The following is a 15,192-nucleotide window of genomic DNA, read 5'->3' as shown; positions in this document are numbered from 1 at the left end:
CTCTACAAAGAGAACTACAAACTCTGAAGAAAAATATTGAGGAAAACTGCAGAAGGTGGAGAGATCTCCCATGCTCATGGATTGGTAGAATCAACATAGTAAAAATGGCTATAGTCCAAAAGCAATCTACACGCTTAATGCAATTCCCATCAGAATCCCAATGACTTTCATCACAGAGATTGAAAAATCTACCCTAAAGTTCATTTGGAAACACAAGAGACCACACATAGCCAAGGCAATACTCAGCAAAAAGAGCAATGCTGGAGGTATAACAATACCTGACTTCAAACTATATTACAAATCAATAACAATAAAATAGCATGGTACTGGCACAGTAACAGATATGAAGACCAGTGGAACAGAATAGAGGACCCAGATATGAATTCATACAGCTATGCCCACCTTATTTTTTGACAAAGGTGCCAAAAATATATGATGGAGAAAAGACAGCCTCTTCAACAAATGTTGCAGGGAAAAGTGGTTATCTGTCTGCAAGAAACTGAAACTAGATCCATGCTTATCACCCTGTACTAGTATCCACTCAAAATGGATCAAGGACCTTAATATCAGACCCCAAACTCTGAAGTTAGTACAGGAAAGAGCAGGGAATACTCTGGAAGTATTAGGTATAGGCAAGGACTTCCTCAATAGAACCCCAGCAGCTCAGCAACTAAGAGAAAGGATGGACAAATGGGACTTAAAAAATTAAAAAATTCTGCACAACAAAAGAAATGGTCTCTAAACTGAAGAGACCACCCACAGAGTGGGAGAAAACATTTGCCAGCTATACATCAGACAAAGAACTGATAACCAGAATATACAGGGAACTTAAGAAACTAAACTCTCCCCACATCAACGAACCAATAAAGAAATGGGCAACTGAACTAAACAGAACTTTCTCAAAAGAAGAAATTCAAGTGGCCAAAAAACACACGAAAAAATGCTCACCATCTCTAGCCATAAAGGAAATGCAAATCAAAACCACACAAAGATTCCACCTCACCCCTGTTAGAATAGCCATCATCAAAACAACACCAACAACAGGTGTTGGTGATGATGTGGGGAAAAGGAACCCTCCTACACTGCTGGTGGGAATGCAAACTGGTGCAACCATTCTGGAAAAAAATATGGAGGCTTCCTAAAAATCTAAACATAGATCTTCCATATGATCCAGCAATCCCACTCCTGGGGATATACCCAAAAGAATGTGACACAGGTTATTCCAGAGGCACCTGCACACCCATGTTTATTGCAGTGCTATTCACAATAGCCAAGCTATGTAAACAGCCAAGATGCCCCACTGTTGATGAATGCATCAAGAAAATGTGGTACTTATGCACAATGGAGTTTTACTCAGACATTAAGAAGAATGAAATCTTATTATTTTCAAGTAAATGGATGGAACTGGAGAACATCATCTTAAGTAAATGGATGGAACTGGAGAAAATCATTCTGAGCAAGGTTAGCCAGGCTTAGAAGACCAAAAATTGTATGTTCTCCCTCATATGTAGACTTTAGATCTAGGGCAAATACAGCAATGTTGTAGGACTTGGGTCACATGCTAAGGGGAGAGCACTTATGGGAAGTATGGGGATAGGTAGGAAACCCAAAACATGATAGCGTTTGATGTCCCCACTGCAGAGGAACTAATACAGAAACCTTAAAGTGACAGAGGTCAATATGGGAAGGGGATCAGGAACCAGTGAAAAGGTCAGGTGGAGATGAATCGACTTGGGTTGTACCACATTTGTGCATGGAAGCAATGCTAGGAATCTTTCTGTATAGCTATCCTTATCTCAGCTAGCAAAAATGCTTTGTCTTTCTTATTATTGCTTATGTCTTCTCTTCAACAAAATTAGTGATAAGGGCCCAGCAGGTTCTGCCTGGAAGCGAGGAGGGATGGTTGGAGAGGGAGGAGGTGGGGGGCAGGGGGGAAAAATGGCCCAAACAATGTATGGACATGTGAATAAATGAATAAAAAATTAAAAAAAGAGACGTCTACATTTTAAACTTTCACAGAAATCTTTCCTTAGAAGGTCAAATATGTGTTTCACATGCCTACATTATCTTTCTAGCCATATCCACTACCTATGTTAATTCCTCTTCAGCTTTACAAGGATGCTATGCAGCCTGTGCTACTCATCTCAATGTTACCTATAACAAAATATCTAATATATCTGTTCTCATAAGACAGGCTTTTACCATTTTTCCTGCCAGTCTCACCCAACCTTGGCAGGGTTCTCAGGCTTTACAGTACTTTAGGAAATTGTTGGTCATTATTGTACCCCAAGGCTTGTGGGGCTACTTATATCAGGAATTCTTGCTGCTATTGCCATTCTTACTGCTACCACTTCTGTGGCAGTTGCTCTTTCACATTCTATAAATCCTGCTCACTTTGTAGATCAGGTCATCACTAATGTGACCACAGTTTTGCGTCTCTAGCATCACATTGATTATCAACTTATGACGTGTTTAGATGCTGTGGAGGCTGCGGTAATGTGACTCAGAGAACATCAGGAGGCCATCACGACTCAGATGAGTCTGATGTGTAACTGGGCTCATTGTAGCATTTGTGTCACCCTATTACCATGGAATAGTAGTTCCTGTAAATGGGAAGACATTAAGCTGCATTTAAATGGTGTTTTCAAGGGGAAACTTTCCTCCACTATTTTGGAATTTCAGGATGACATTTCTCAACTTGTAAAAAATATTCATAATCACCAACAACAGATGCTTACTTGGGAACAAATGCAAAAAGGATTCGACTTGCTAAATCTACAGGCTTGGTTCTTCTATTTTAAGGTACACTTTATGCAATAAATAATAATAGCTATTCTTATTTTTCTTGCCCTTGCAACAATCTGGAAATTAGGCTGCCAAGCATTCCAACCAAGAGGTGACCCTGACCTTCACAACCAGGCTTTTTATCTGCAAAACAAAAAAGGGGAAAATGTTGGAGTTCAGGCATGGCTGGAGAGATTATAAACAAGGAGGACAAAGGTGAAGTCACCTCCTCCAGGAAAGATGAAGGCATCTGTTTGATGTTTCATCTCCATAAGACATGCCTATTTCTTGATCTTTGAACCCTGTGTTTAAGAGTAAGTATAATTCCTGTTCATCTCCTTCTGATCTTAATCAGCTATGCTATGTACCTTTCCTGCTGATGCCAGAGATACAATTGATTGCTCACAAAAATATTTTTTAGCCACTTGCTGTACTCAATAAAATTCTGGAGGCAAACTGATGGGGGAGCTAGTCTTGAGCTAGTTTCCCCTCAGCTTCTCTTGCATAGATTCCTGCGTTCGAGTGATCCTTTATCCATTGTTTCAGGGGTGCTGGTCACAATATGGCACCTTCCCCCTCTGTTAAAAGTGTCACAACTTTTCTGCCTTCAGATGTTTTGCAAAGTCTCCATGTCGTAGCCAGGAGTTGGGGGCAATTTCAGGTGCACAACCCTCTGATGCCCCAGTGGGTCCTTCCCCAGACCCCACCCCTCCCCTTGCAGGTGAGAAGAGCTGTCTCATCATGGTCACTGTCCCTGAGCACCTCATGTGGTCCCCTTCCTCTCCTCCTGTCTTCCCTAGTGCAAGAGAACAACATACTTCTAAACAATTCCTGGGCCACATAAGAATTGCAAAGGAAATTTAAAATATTTTCAACTGAATGACAGGAAAAATACTAAATATCAAAAATTCTGGAGTGAACTAAAAAGTTCTTAGAACAAAACTTAGAGCTTATTGCTTATATTAGAAATGAATAAACTAAGGTTTTATCCTGACAAACTAGAAAAAGAAGAGTAAAACAATTCATGTAGATAGAAAGAAGCTAACACTAAAGATAAAGACAGACATCATTGACATAAAAAACACACAAAAATAAAGAAAACTAACAAGGCCAAAGATAGTTCTTTGAAAAGATCAACAAAAGTGATAAGATTCTGGTAGACTGATCAAGAAAAATAAAAGATATAACCAAATTAACAGTATCAAAAATGAAAAATAGATTTTCCATACAAATTATACAAATATTAAAAGGATAATGGGAATATTAAGAACAAAATCATGAACAAATTAACTTAGATAAAATGGACAATTTCCTTGAAAGACACAAATTACTATAACTTCCTAAAAATCAAAATAGTACATGTGAATAGTAATAACAAAAAAAAAATAGCCCAAAGAGCCTTTTATTAATGAAAAAAATGTAATTAGCTATTATATACTTTCCTATAATGGAAACTCTAATTCCATATTGTTTCAGTAGTGAATTCTACCAAATATTTAAAAAAGAAAAAAAAAGTTTGCAAGTAAACTTACCTCAAATGCTTTTAGTAAAAGAATATAAAGGAAAATTTCCAACTAATTTCATGAATTCAGCATCTCCATACCAAAACCAGAAAAGGCATAAAAATCCCCAAAACAGAGCCCAATATCCTCATTATTTAGATGTTAAAATCTTTATCTAAATGTTATCAAGTGAATCTTACAATGTTTTAAAAGGGTAACACATTATGACCAAGGACTGTGAAGTTACATTACCATCTTTGAATTAATCTATGTAATTTAACATATTGAGAGAGTAAAGGAAAAAAAAAACATATTGCCATATCTATAAAACCAGAAATAAACATTTGACAGAATTTAACATCCATTCAGGATAAAAACTCAGAAAAGCAAGAATAGAAGGAGTCGTCTTCCATTTCATAAGAAGCATCCATAGAGTATCTCCACCTAACATTACACTTGCTTAAAAAAGTCTCAGTGCAAATTTCTGAGACTGGGAACAAGAAAAATTGCTTGCTTTCACTGCTTCTGTTGGATAGTACATATCATAGACATGGCAAAAAGCCAAAACAAAAGAAAACGAAACAAACTATTGAATAATAGGGTACAGGGCAATAGAGTAGGAGTAGCAGAGAGGGTTAATCTGATTACAGTGCAATATATACATGTGTGAAATACCATGGCAAAACACTACTTAACAATCAGTACACACATAAAATAATGAAGGTCAGGAAGGCAAAACCTATCTTATCAGTGGGTGGGTACCAGTGGGAAGGGGGAGGGTAAACAGGGAAGGAGAATGAGGGCAAATATGGTTGATGTACTTTGTATAAGCGTATGAAAATAGAGCAATGAAAGTTGTTGGTATTGTTCTAAGAAGGGAGGAGGGGATGCGGGAGAATGATGGAGAGGGTGAATTTAATCAAGGTACATTGTAAGCATGTATAGAAATATCACAGTGAAACCTCCCTGCATAACTAGTATATGCTAATAAAAATGTAAAAAAAATCCCAAAGTAAAATAAAATTCAAACGAATCTGAAAAGAAAGAGCTGTCTCTGTTTACAGATAACACATTTATTTACTTAGACAATCAACAGGAATCTGAAAATCAATTATTACAATAAGTGAATTTTGCCACATTGAAGGACAGAAGATTAATAATATTAATTATAGCTGTATATACTACCAGTAAACAACTGGTAAATGAAAATTTTAAAAGTCTTATCTAAGAACACTAAAACCATAAAGACCTTGGGAATGAGATAAAAGATATGTGAACCATCTGCTCTCAAAATTGTAGAACATGGTTAAAAACAATTTAAAGAAGACCTACAAAATGGAGAGACATATAGTTGAAGATTGAGTCAAATAAAGATGCCAAGTGTCCCAAAATTTATCTATAGATTAAATTTAGTCCCAGCCAAAATTCAAGTGAGATTGTTTTTGGAAATTAGCAAGATGGTTATAAAATTTATATGAAAAGATACCCTTTTTTTTAAAGAACATAATTTAAGGATTATTATCCTTGACTTGAAGATTTACCCTGAAGTTAGTGTAGTGAAGGCAGTGTGATGTTGGTGAAAAAGCAGACTCATAAATCATAGGAATAGTTCAAAGAGTTTAAAAATAGAGCCATACTTATTTTCAACTTATTTTTGAAGAGGTTTTAGGAAAAAGCAAAGTATTTGAAATACATGCCTATCCCTGTACAAAATAATGAATATTGACCATTCACAAATACAAAAAATTAATGGATCAGACATTAAAACAAAAGTCAAAACTGAAAAATATCTCTTTTGAGGGTGGTTTAAATATATATTTTAATCCTGGTGGTGGTTTCAGGGAGGGACATACAACTATTAAGACTCAAGTAATTTTGTATTTTAAATTGATGTGATTATCTTATGCAAATTACTCCTCCATAAAGCAGATAAGGCAACTCCTTTCCACCACCCCCCAAAATAAATAAGTAAATAAAACCAGTGAAGACATAATAACTGAAGCAATACAGCCAAGGTGGCCAAGTCTAGAACATTCATCCAATAGAATGCAGCAAAGACTAGAGTCAGTTTGTCTTAGAGAACCTAGAAAGGCTGCTGTACAATGCTGCTGTGATGTAGGATAGGGTTAAAAACAGGAAAATGCATTGAAAATTTAATAAGCCCTTTTAGTGCTTTGAAAAAGTTGTTTCAGTAATAACCTGTTGATTGTTGTTACAATAGATGTTAAATTATTCACCCCATTTCCTCCCTTCTAAGCCCAAAGCCTTCTACATATTTATATCAGTATTTAAAATGCTTTCATTGGTTATTTTTGTGGCTTTTAGTAATAGCCTATTAATTTCTCTTTGTTTTCATTAACCACACAAAAAAAGTTAACTCTCTACTATGAAATGAAGATATTTACACAATTATCAGTCCCTTAAATTTCTTTTTTTCTTGTGTTTCAGAATTTCTACTTTTATGTTGGTAAACTTTAGAGCATTTTAATTATTTTTAAATTATCAAGTTCATTAGAATATGTTGAATCTTAAAGTTGTCACTCAAATACATAATTATGTAAATATTTATTGCACAAGCAATTACTACTAATAGTACATTTTTTAATCTGGGTTTTTCCCTATTTGGAGCTTTTTATAAAAACTGTTTTTCTTGCACAGTTTTCCTTCTAATGACCTTATGACTTACCATTCAATCTCGTCATTTTGTCCTCCTAACACAATGATCTTTGAACTCTGCATCCTTTTACTACCATCTGCACTGTTTGCTCTGTAATCTCTTTTTTTAAATACTTTTTATTAGGATATATTCATTATGGGGGAGGGATTCATAACAACAATTCCGATTAGTCTTATATTGTGCATTATTTATGTTCTGTAATCTTGCTATAAATTATTACTATGGACCTTCTGGTAATTGCCTTCAAGGGTTGGTTATATAGTATCTGATTTCTTAGAACCTGTACCTTCATGTTTCTTAGTATAATTCTTATTTGTACTTGTCTGATGACAAGAGATGGCTGAAACAGTGGTTACCAGAAGTGCAGATGCTAAGGTCCCTACATCAAATGAGTAGTTGCAAATATCCAAAGCACATCCTTCCAAGGACTTTAAATCATCTCTAGATTGCTTATAAAACCTCAAACAATATAAATGTGGCATTGAAATTATTGTTTAGGGAATAATAATGAAAAAAGTCTGTAACATGTTTAATATGCACACAATTTTTAGTTTCTTAAAAGTTTTGCCGGGCTCCAGTGGTTCATGCCTGTAATATGAGGCAGAGATCAGGAAGATCATGGTTTGAAGCCAGCCTGGGCAAATAGTTTGAGAGACCCTATCTCAAAAAAAACCATCACAAAAAACAGGTGGTGGAGTAGCTTAAGGTGTAGGCCCTGAGTTCAGGGCCCCAGTATTGCAAAAAATTTTTTTTCAATTTTCTATCTGTGGCAACTTGAATCCATAAGTATGAAATGTGTAGTGTAACTCTACCAAGGGAAATGTCACACGAGGTAGATGTAGCTGCCTCTGGAGAAAGTAATAGGGATTGAAAAGAAATGTGGTTTTGGGGATATACCCAAAAGACTGCTACTCCAGAGGCACCTGCACACCCATGTTTATTGCGGCACTATTCACAATAGCCAAGTTATGGAAACAGCCAAGATGCCCCAGCACTGACGAATGGATCAAGAAAATGTGGTATCTATACACAATGGAATTTTATGCAGCCATGAAGAAGAACGAAATGTTATCATTCGCTGGTAAATGGATGGAATTGGAGAACATCATTCTGAGTGAGGTTAGCCTGGCCCAAAAGACCAAATATCGTATGTTCTCCCTCATATGCGGACATTAGATCAAGGGCAAACACAACAATGGGATTGGACTATGAGCACATGATAAAAGCGAGAGCACACAAGGGAGGGGTGAGGATAGGTAAGACACCTAAAAAACTAGCTAGCATTTGTTGCCCTTAATGCAGAGAAACTAAAGCAGATACCTTAAAAGCAACTGAGGCCAATAGGAAAAGGGGAAGAGGTACTAGAGAAAAGGTTAGATCAAAAAGAATTAACCTAGAAGGTAACACCCACGCACAGGAAATCAATGTGAGTCAATGCCCTGTATAGCTATCCTTATCTCAACCAGCAAAAACCCTTGTTCCTTCCTATTATTGCTTATACTCTCTCTACAACAAAATTAGAGATAAGGGCAAAATAGTTTCTGCTGGGTATTGGGGGGGGATAGGGAGGGGGTGGAGTGGGTGGTAAGGGAGGGGGTGGGGGCAGGGGGGAGAAATGAACCAAGCCTTGTATGCACATATGAATAATAAAAGAAAAATGAAAAAACAAAACAACAAAAAAAAAAGAAATGTGGTGAGAGACCATTGCCTTTCACCATCCTAGAACATGCATTATACTTATACATTTTTTCAAAATTGGGCTGTGGATGAGCTTAAGTGGTAGAGCACCTGCCCAGCCCTGAGTTCAACTCCTAGTTCTACCAGAAAAAAAAAAAATACTGGCAATTAGCTCTTTTTCATGAGTTATTCATTCTCAGAATTTCATCAGAAACTATTTGTATAAATATGCAAAGGAAATACAAAAACGGATTTTAAAATTTTTATTTGAAATTGTTACTAATAGCAGCAGCTTCAAGATATGAGCCTAAATACAATATTAGAAAATCATTTTACGGTGTAAATCTGCTTCTTCTGCCCAGTTCTTATGAGACAATGTTCCTTATCTGCCACAGAGGAATGTTGAGAGTATTAGCTAAAATAGTACACCTAAACAACAGAGTGCCTAGCACATAGTACACTTTAATATATTACTCTTGAGGCTGCTGTTAAAAATTGTATGATCAAAGCACTTTGCTGGATGTCTTTCATAAAAGGCTTATGAAAAGCTTATAGTCTGAAATCAAATTGTTGTGCAGAGTGATTCCTCTTTTACTCAGAGTATTGCAATAGGGATGAAAACAATTACTAGGGATTTTGAGACTGGCCCCTGATTAAGGGAACTGGAGATGATGGGGACTGTGAAAGTGCAACTGACATTTGTGCTGAGGCCCAGGATCAAGTTGGAACAAAGTGAAATCAGGGGCATCCAAATGAACTGAAAAACCAGGAGTCAAAAGTAGGTTATATATACATGAGGAGTTGAAAGAAGGAAAGAGGGTTTTAAAGCATATACTCCTTGAATTAGTTTCCTAACGGTTAGATTGTAGTAACATGAAAAGTAGAAGGTGTGGTAGAACTTGTGAGAAAATCTAATAGAATGTACATGAAGGTTGTTCAGATTGGGCATTGTAAGTCTACTGTTCCTGCTTATGTTTTGAATTCCCAAGTCCTGATGGGGAACTGGAGAAAAAGGCTAACTTAAAATCTATGGCCTTTGAACTTTAGGTACTAAGATAGAAATCATGCGCTTTCAGGGAGGATGATGTAAAGTAGATGGTATGGATTTCAAGCTGTAATTTTGAAGTTATGGTGGGAAAGGAAAGGTCTGGGAATGTCAGCTGGTCCTGGCTTCATGAGCCACAGAAGAGAGGTGATTGTGACTTTCTTTTGGACTTTATAACTTGCCATGAAACTGTCTCATTTTCCTAATATTCCTCTTTCCTTCAACATCTATGTCAGACTTGAAGGAATTTGGCAGTCCTTCCCAGGAACCGAACTTTCTGAAGGAGCCATCCTCTTTTAATCACTGGACAAAAGAGGCATGGAATTGTATCCTAAAATGCCCTTCTTTTCTTTAGATGTAGTCTGGTATGTTGAAGTTTCTGCTATTAGTAACTGACTGAACTGTCAGAGATGGAGGCACTTAAGTGATGAATCATTTCCTAAGTAATTAGAATGGAATTACTTATAGGGCAGTGTTAAAAATGGCCTTGTAAAAGATATTTGGTCTTCTTGGAAATACAACTAACTTCTATTGCTCTGTGTGTGTCCACAAAATTTTTGTCCCTGAAGGACAAATTTATATACACATTTTATCAAGCCAGAGAGCTGGTTAGAGAATTTCCTTTAAAACCAACTCTTTCAAAACCTAAGTAGTGCTAAGATAAACACTAATGCAATTTAAAGAAATACAAAATTTGGTCTGAGACTGCAGTTTATATTACTAATCTGAAAGTAAATATGCTTTCTCTTTTAGAGACCTGAGTAAATTTGCTCAAAATAAGGTTTTAGTGTTGAACTGCATTGAGAATGTTGTTATTGTGTTTTTTTTAATACTTCTGAGGCAAGGTTCTACAACATGGCTATTGGTATTGCCATCAAAAAGCAAACATGATATTAAAATTAAAGTCCTCACAGACTAGTCCCCAAACAATAATATTAAAAGGGCAGTATATAACAAATGACACTACTTGCCAGGAGAACTGAACTACAACTTTGTTCAAATCCTCATCTTATTTGGAACTTTCAATTTATGAGTAAATGGGTGTAATGAAGAAGTAATTTAGCAGGACAAAGACTTTTGTCCTTTTTGAACTTTTGGAAGCAGCACACTGTTGTGGAGGCTGTTTATTCTAGTGGTCTCTTTGTTTCCGAGTAAGAATAATTACCTTTTGGACTTTCAAATTTACTTAGTTCACAGAGGTATTATAATCATCAACAAGGGTGCTCTGAAAATGTGGGGTAGGGGCAGCCAAAAAGAATGAAACAGTGAAAATATTCACACTAAAAATTTATTCTTCACATTCAGAATCTTTAAATTGGAAGGTTAGCTATACTTACTTTTCTATATTCCTCTAAGATGTAGAAGAATTAGACTTAATGCTTTATATTTTTCTGCATTTGTTTTTTCAGTGAATAAAGATCTAAGAAAATTAGTATTAACAGATAGAAATGTTTTTTCCCATTTTTGATAAAGTCTTATATATATTTGGCTTAATAAAGTGTTAAAAATAGCAGGTTTGAGCCTGATAATCTCAAACTTTGTACTAGTAAGCCAAATTGCAAGTAACACATCATGTTATTATATTAAGGTTCATTAAAGAGAGATACGATCATTTTACTAGTCAAGTTCAATGGTAATTATATTTGTTGATTGATATGATATAAACATGGCTAAGATTTTTTGAGCAGTTACTCTGTGGCGAGCATTTTAATTTTCACATACGTTAGCTCAAATAATCTCTACCAAAATCCAAGGTTGTTATTATCACTCATTTTTCCCAAGCACCTGCAATCTGTCTATTACTGACTGTTCAGACTCCAGAACTCAAGTTTTTAATTGCTAAGCAATAGAGCCACTCATATTTTCCATATCTTTCACATGTATATAGATAACACAACTATTTATCTTTGTAAATGTTATGATTTTAGGTTATATATATTCTGTGAAAGTAGCTCCAAAGTTCTTTGAACAAAAAAAGTATCAATTTTTATTTAGTCCCACAATTATAACTTAAGGTTATGAGAGGGTGAATTTATTTTTCATGTTAAGAGAACTATTTTAGCATTCCACATATAATTATGTTACCTTAAATTATCTACCCAGTCCACTTTCCCCCTGTAGTTTAACATCTAACTTAGAGACAATTTAAAAGCATAGTCCTTCCAGTAATAAAAATTTCAATTTCTTTGAATGAATGGCATGGAGAAAACATTATGATGACATTGATATTACTTTACAGGCAAAAATAATAGTACAAACTGGAGGTGTAGCTCAGCGGCCAAGTGCTTATCTAGCTTTCATGAGGCCCTGGGTTTGATCCCCAGTGCCCAACAACAACACAAAAAAACCCCCAAAATAATAATACAGGTGCTCCTTGACTTCTAATGAGGTCATGTCAAGTTGAAAATACTGTAAGTTGAAAACACCTTACCATATGTAACCTATTGAACTTTGTATCTTAGTAATTCAGTATACTGTAGAGCATCAGTTGTTTTACCCAGTAATCAAATGGCTGACTGCCACTGCCCAGCACTGCATATGGGCAAAGACCAAAATTGTCAATTTAGAATGTGATTTCTACTGAATGTGTATCATTTTCTCACCAATTAAAAAAAAATAAGCTGAGATTCTCACCAATGTAAAAATAAAAAGAATATAAGCTGAGAGAAATTGAAGTTGGGAGTCATTTGTGTTAAATAAGACTAAATTATTGATTTTAAAATATAGATTTCATCTTGATCTAACCTTTTCTCTAGTACCTGTTCCCCTTTTCCTATTGGCCTCAGTTGCTTTAAGGTATCTGCTTTAGTTTCTCTGCGTTAAGGGCAACAAATGCTAGCTAGTTTTTTAGGTGTCTTACCTATCCTCACCCCTTCCTTGTGTGCTCTCGCTTTTATCCTGTGCTCATAGTCCAATCCCCTTGTTGTGTTTGCCCTTGATCTAATGTCCACATATGAGGGAGAACATACGATTTTTGGTCTTTTGGGCCAGGCTAACCTCACTCAGAATGATGTTCTCCAATTCCATGCACAGGAAATCAATGTGAGTCAATGCCCTGTATAGCTATCCTTATCTCAACCAGCAAAAACCCTTGTTCCTTCCTATTATTGCTTATACTCTCTCTACAACAAAATTAGAAATAAGGGCAAAATAGTTTCTGCTGGGTATTGGGGGAGGCGAGGGAGGGGGCGGAGTGGGTGGTAAGGGAGGGGGGGCAGGGGGGAGAAATGAACCAAGCCTTGTATGCACATATGAATAATAAAAGAAAAATGAAAAAAAAAATAAAATATAGATTTCATTTTAAAAGGAGTTCAAACATACATATTTAAAGAAATACTTGAACACAAAGACAAATTATGTTCCTAGAGTCAAAATATCTGCAAAGATTTTCAATATACCCATTAAATTATAAAATTAACAATCAGAGTATTTAAGGATATATAGACCTGTTTGTTTCTTTTTCACTCCTTCCCCAGACTTAATTACATATATGTACATATTATCTTTTCCATTCATTCAGCTTTTTTCTTAGTGTAATAACTAGATCTTAGAAAACTTAGAAAAAGCTGTTAGCTTGGGTCTTATGAACAAAAAAGCCAACTTCTTTTGATTATTTTTTCTGTTATATTCTTTGGTAAAATTTCAGGTTGTATATCTTAATAACTTTTCAAAATTCTTCTTAGAACATAAATCAGTGAACTAGGAAGAATAAATAAAATGTAGGCATGCAGTTTTATCTTTATCTCTTTACCTTCTGTATGGATTGTATTTTTCTGTATATAACTCATGCTTACAATAATAACCTTGAGAGATTTCAAAACTCCAAGTAGGACAGCAAACCAAGGTATTTATTATATAGGACTAAGTACATAATGGAATAAATACTTTGAATTTCATTGGTACTATTTTCATTTCTTTGATTTTTAGTGAAATGTCAACATTTGGATAATTTATATGAACCAATATATACAGTATCATGGTAATATTAATAAATTAAAATTCCATAAGTACTTTTTGTAAAGTTTTATGATTCAATCATATTTCACAGTTTTAGAGGCATTTTTCTAGTCATTAATGACACTTTTATTGCAAAAATTATGAAGACTACAGATCAGCAGAAAGAAGAAATAAAATCTGCATAATTAACACTGTGACTTATTTTTGAGGAAAAAAATGAGTATTTCAATCAGACAAATAGACTTGTGTGTTTAGATAAGCAAAACCTACTTCCCTTGCTTGGTGCCATGAAAATTGCATACAAGAAATCAACTTTAAATTATGTGTTTTTCCTTGCTCTGAAATTCACTCTAGCTCTTTCAGAATATAGTATTTTATGACTTACTATGCTTTTGGAAGTTTTGCTGCAACATTGGTCAGAAACATCACAGATTTCACCTCCAGTTTGTGGTCAGGAACTCACTGAAATTTTATAAAAAAGAAAAATGTCACCAATTAAAAGTTAACTTAATAGAAATAGACCCTGTTATATTTTTTATTGGGGCCAGCAACTAGACGATTATGATTTTCTTGCTTATTTCAGAGATGATTAATATTTTAAGAGATTCCAAAGTTGGGATTCAAGCAGTTAGGTCTCTGAGAGAAAGAGGCAATTACTAACTATTCAATCAAAATGCAGTGTCATTTATAAATTATTTGCTTTTTTGGCTTTATTTTCAGTATTGAAATGTTGGAAGACAGTAAACTTAATTATGGCATACTGAATCCACATATATTTAAAATAATTTTCCATGTGTAAACTCAGCAAACTATTAGCCAATTTTTTAGTGTGAGTAGTAGAGGACACCTGAAAACATTAATGAGAAAAAAAAAAAAACCCTAAAATGTGGGAAAATGTTATTTAGCCTAATTTTTCAAGGACAGTAATTTCTTTATCCAAAACATTCCTTTTTCAGCTCATTAAATTAAATTCCAAGTCAGAGAAGTTAATGTAATCTTTCACACTCATTTTAGGATATTTTTCAACAAAGTAGAAAATAAAATGAAACATCAAAATGGTTTCTGTATTATTTTATAGTTTTAAAATTGAATTTGTGTGCATAATAGAATATTTTAACCCAGTTAGGAATTTAAAAGTTGCAAATTTCCAACTTGGGGGTAGGTCTTTGGACTGAGTGAAATAATTTGAAAAGTGAGAAATCCTTAATGAGGATAGCTCAATTGCAGGAGCATAACTCTGGTGGAATTATTTAGGTAAAACTGGGGAGAATGGAGACAAGTTGCCTGTGTCCCTCCCAGATTTTTTAGTGAGGACAGGAGAGTGAAGTTAACTCTTAAAGGGCAGTCAACAAGATGCAGGGCTACCAAGAGATGGGGCCTATTGATGAGAGAATATGGCAGAAGTGATGTCCTACCCACACATCCTCTCTTTTTCCTCTTTGGTTTTTGGATCCTTGTCAATATGCCTCATGTAGTTTTCTTTGCCTTTAGGGTCCCACTATCAGGAAGTAACAATTAAGAACCTGAGCTTTAAAATAAGACATACTAAA

General features: G+C 35.1%; 1 protein-coding gene across 2 annotated transcripts in view; it reads right to left on the bottom strand.

Annotated features, from left to right (window-relative positions):
• Htr1f (5-hydroxytryptamine receptor 1F) overlaps positions 1 to 15,192 on the bottom strand; it is a 200,399-nt gene that overhangs the window by 59,281 nt on the left and 125,926 nt on the right. For both annotated transcript variants that reach the window (XM_074072936.1, XM_074072937.1), the window contains one exon: positions 14,028 to 14,104. The gene's annotated coding sequence lies outside the window, so the exon portion shown is untranslated. The remainder of the gene's footprint in view (positions 1 to 14,027; positions 14,105 to 15,192) is intronic.

Source organism: Castor canadensis, chromosome 5, assembly GCF_047511655.1.
Source record: "Castor canadensis chromosome 5, mCasCan1.hap1v2, whole genome shotgun sequence".
Taxonomy (NCBI): domain Eukaryota; kingdom Metazoa; phylum Chordata; class Mammalia; order Rodentia; family Castoridae; genus Castor; species Castor canadensis.
This window is presented reverse-complemented; position numbering and strand designations above follow the sequence as displayed.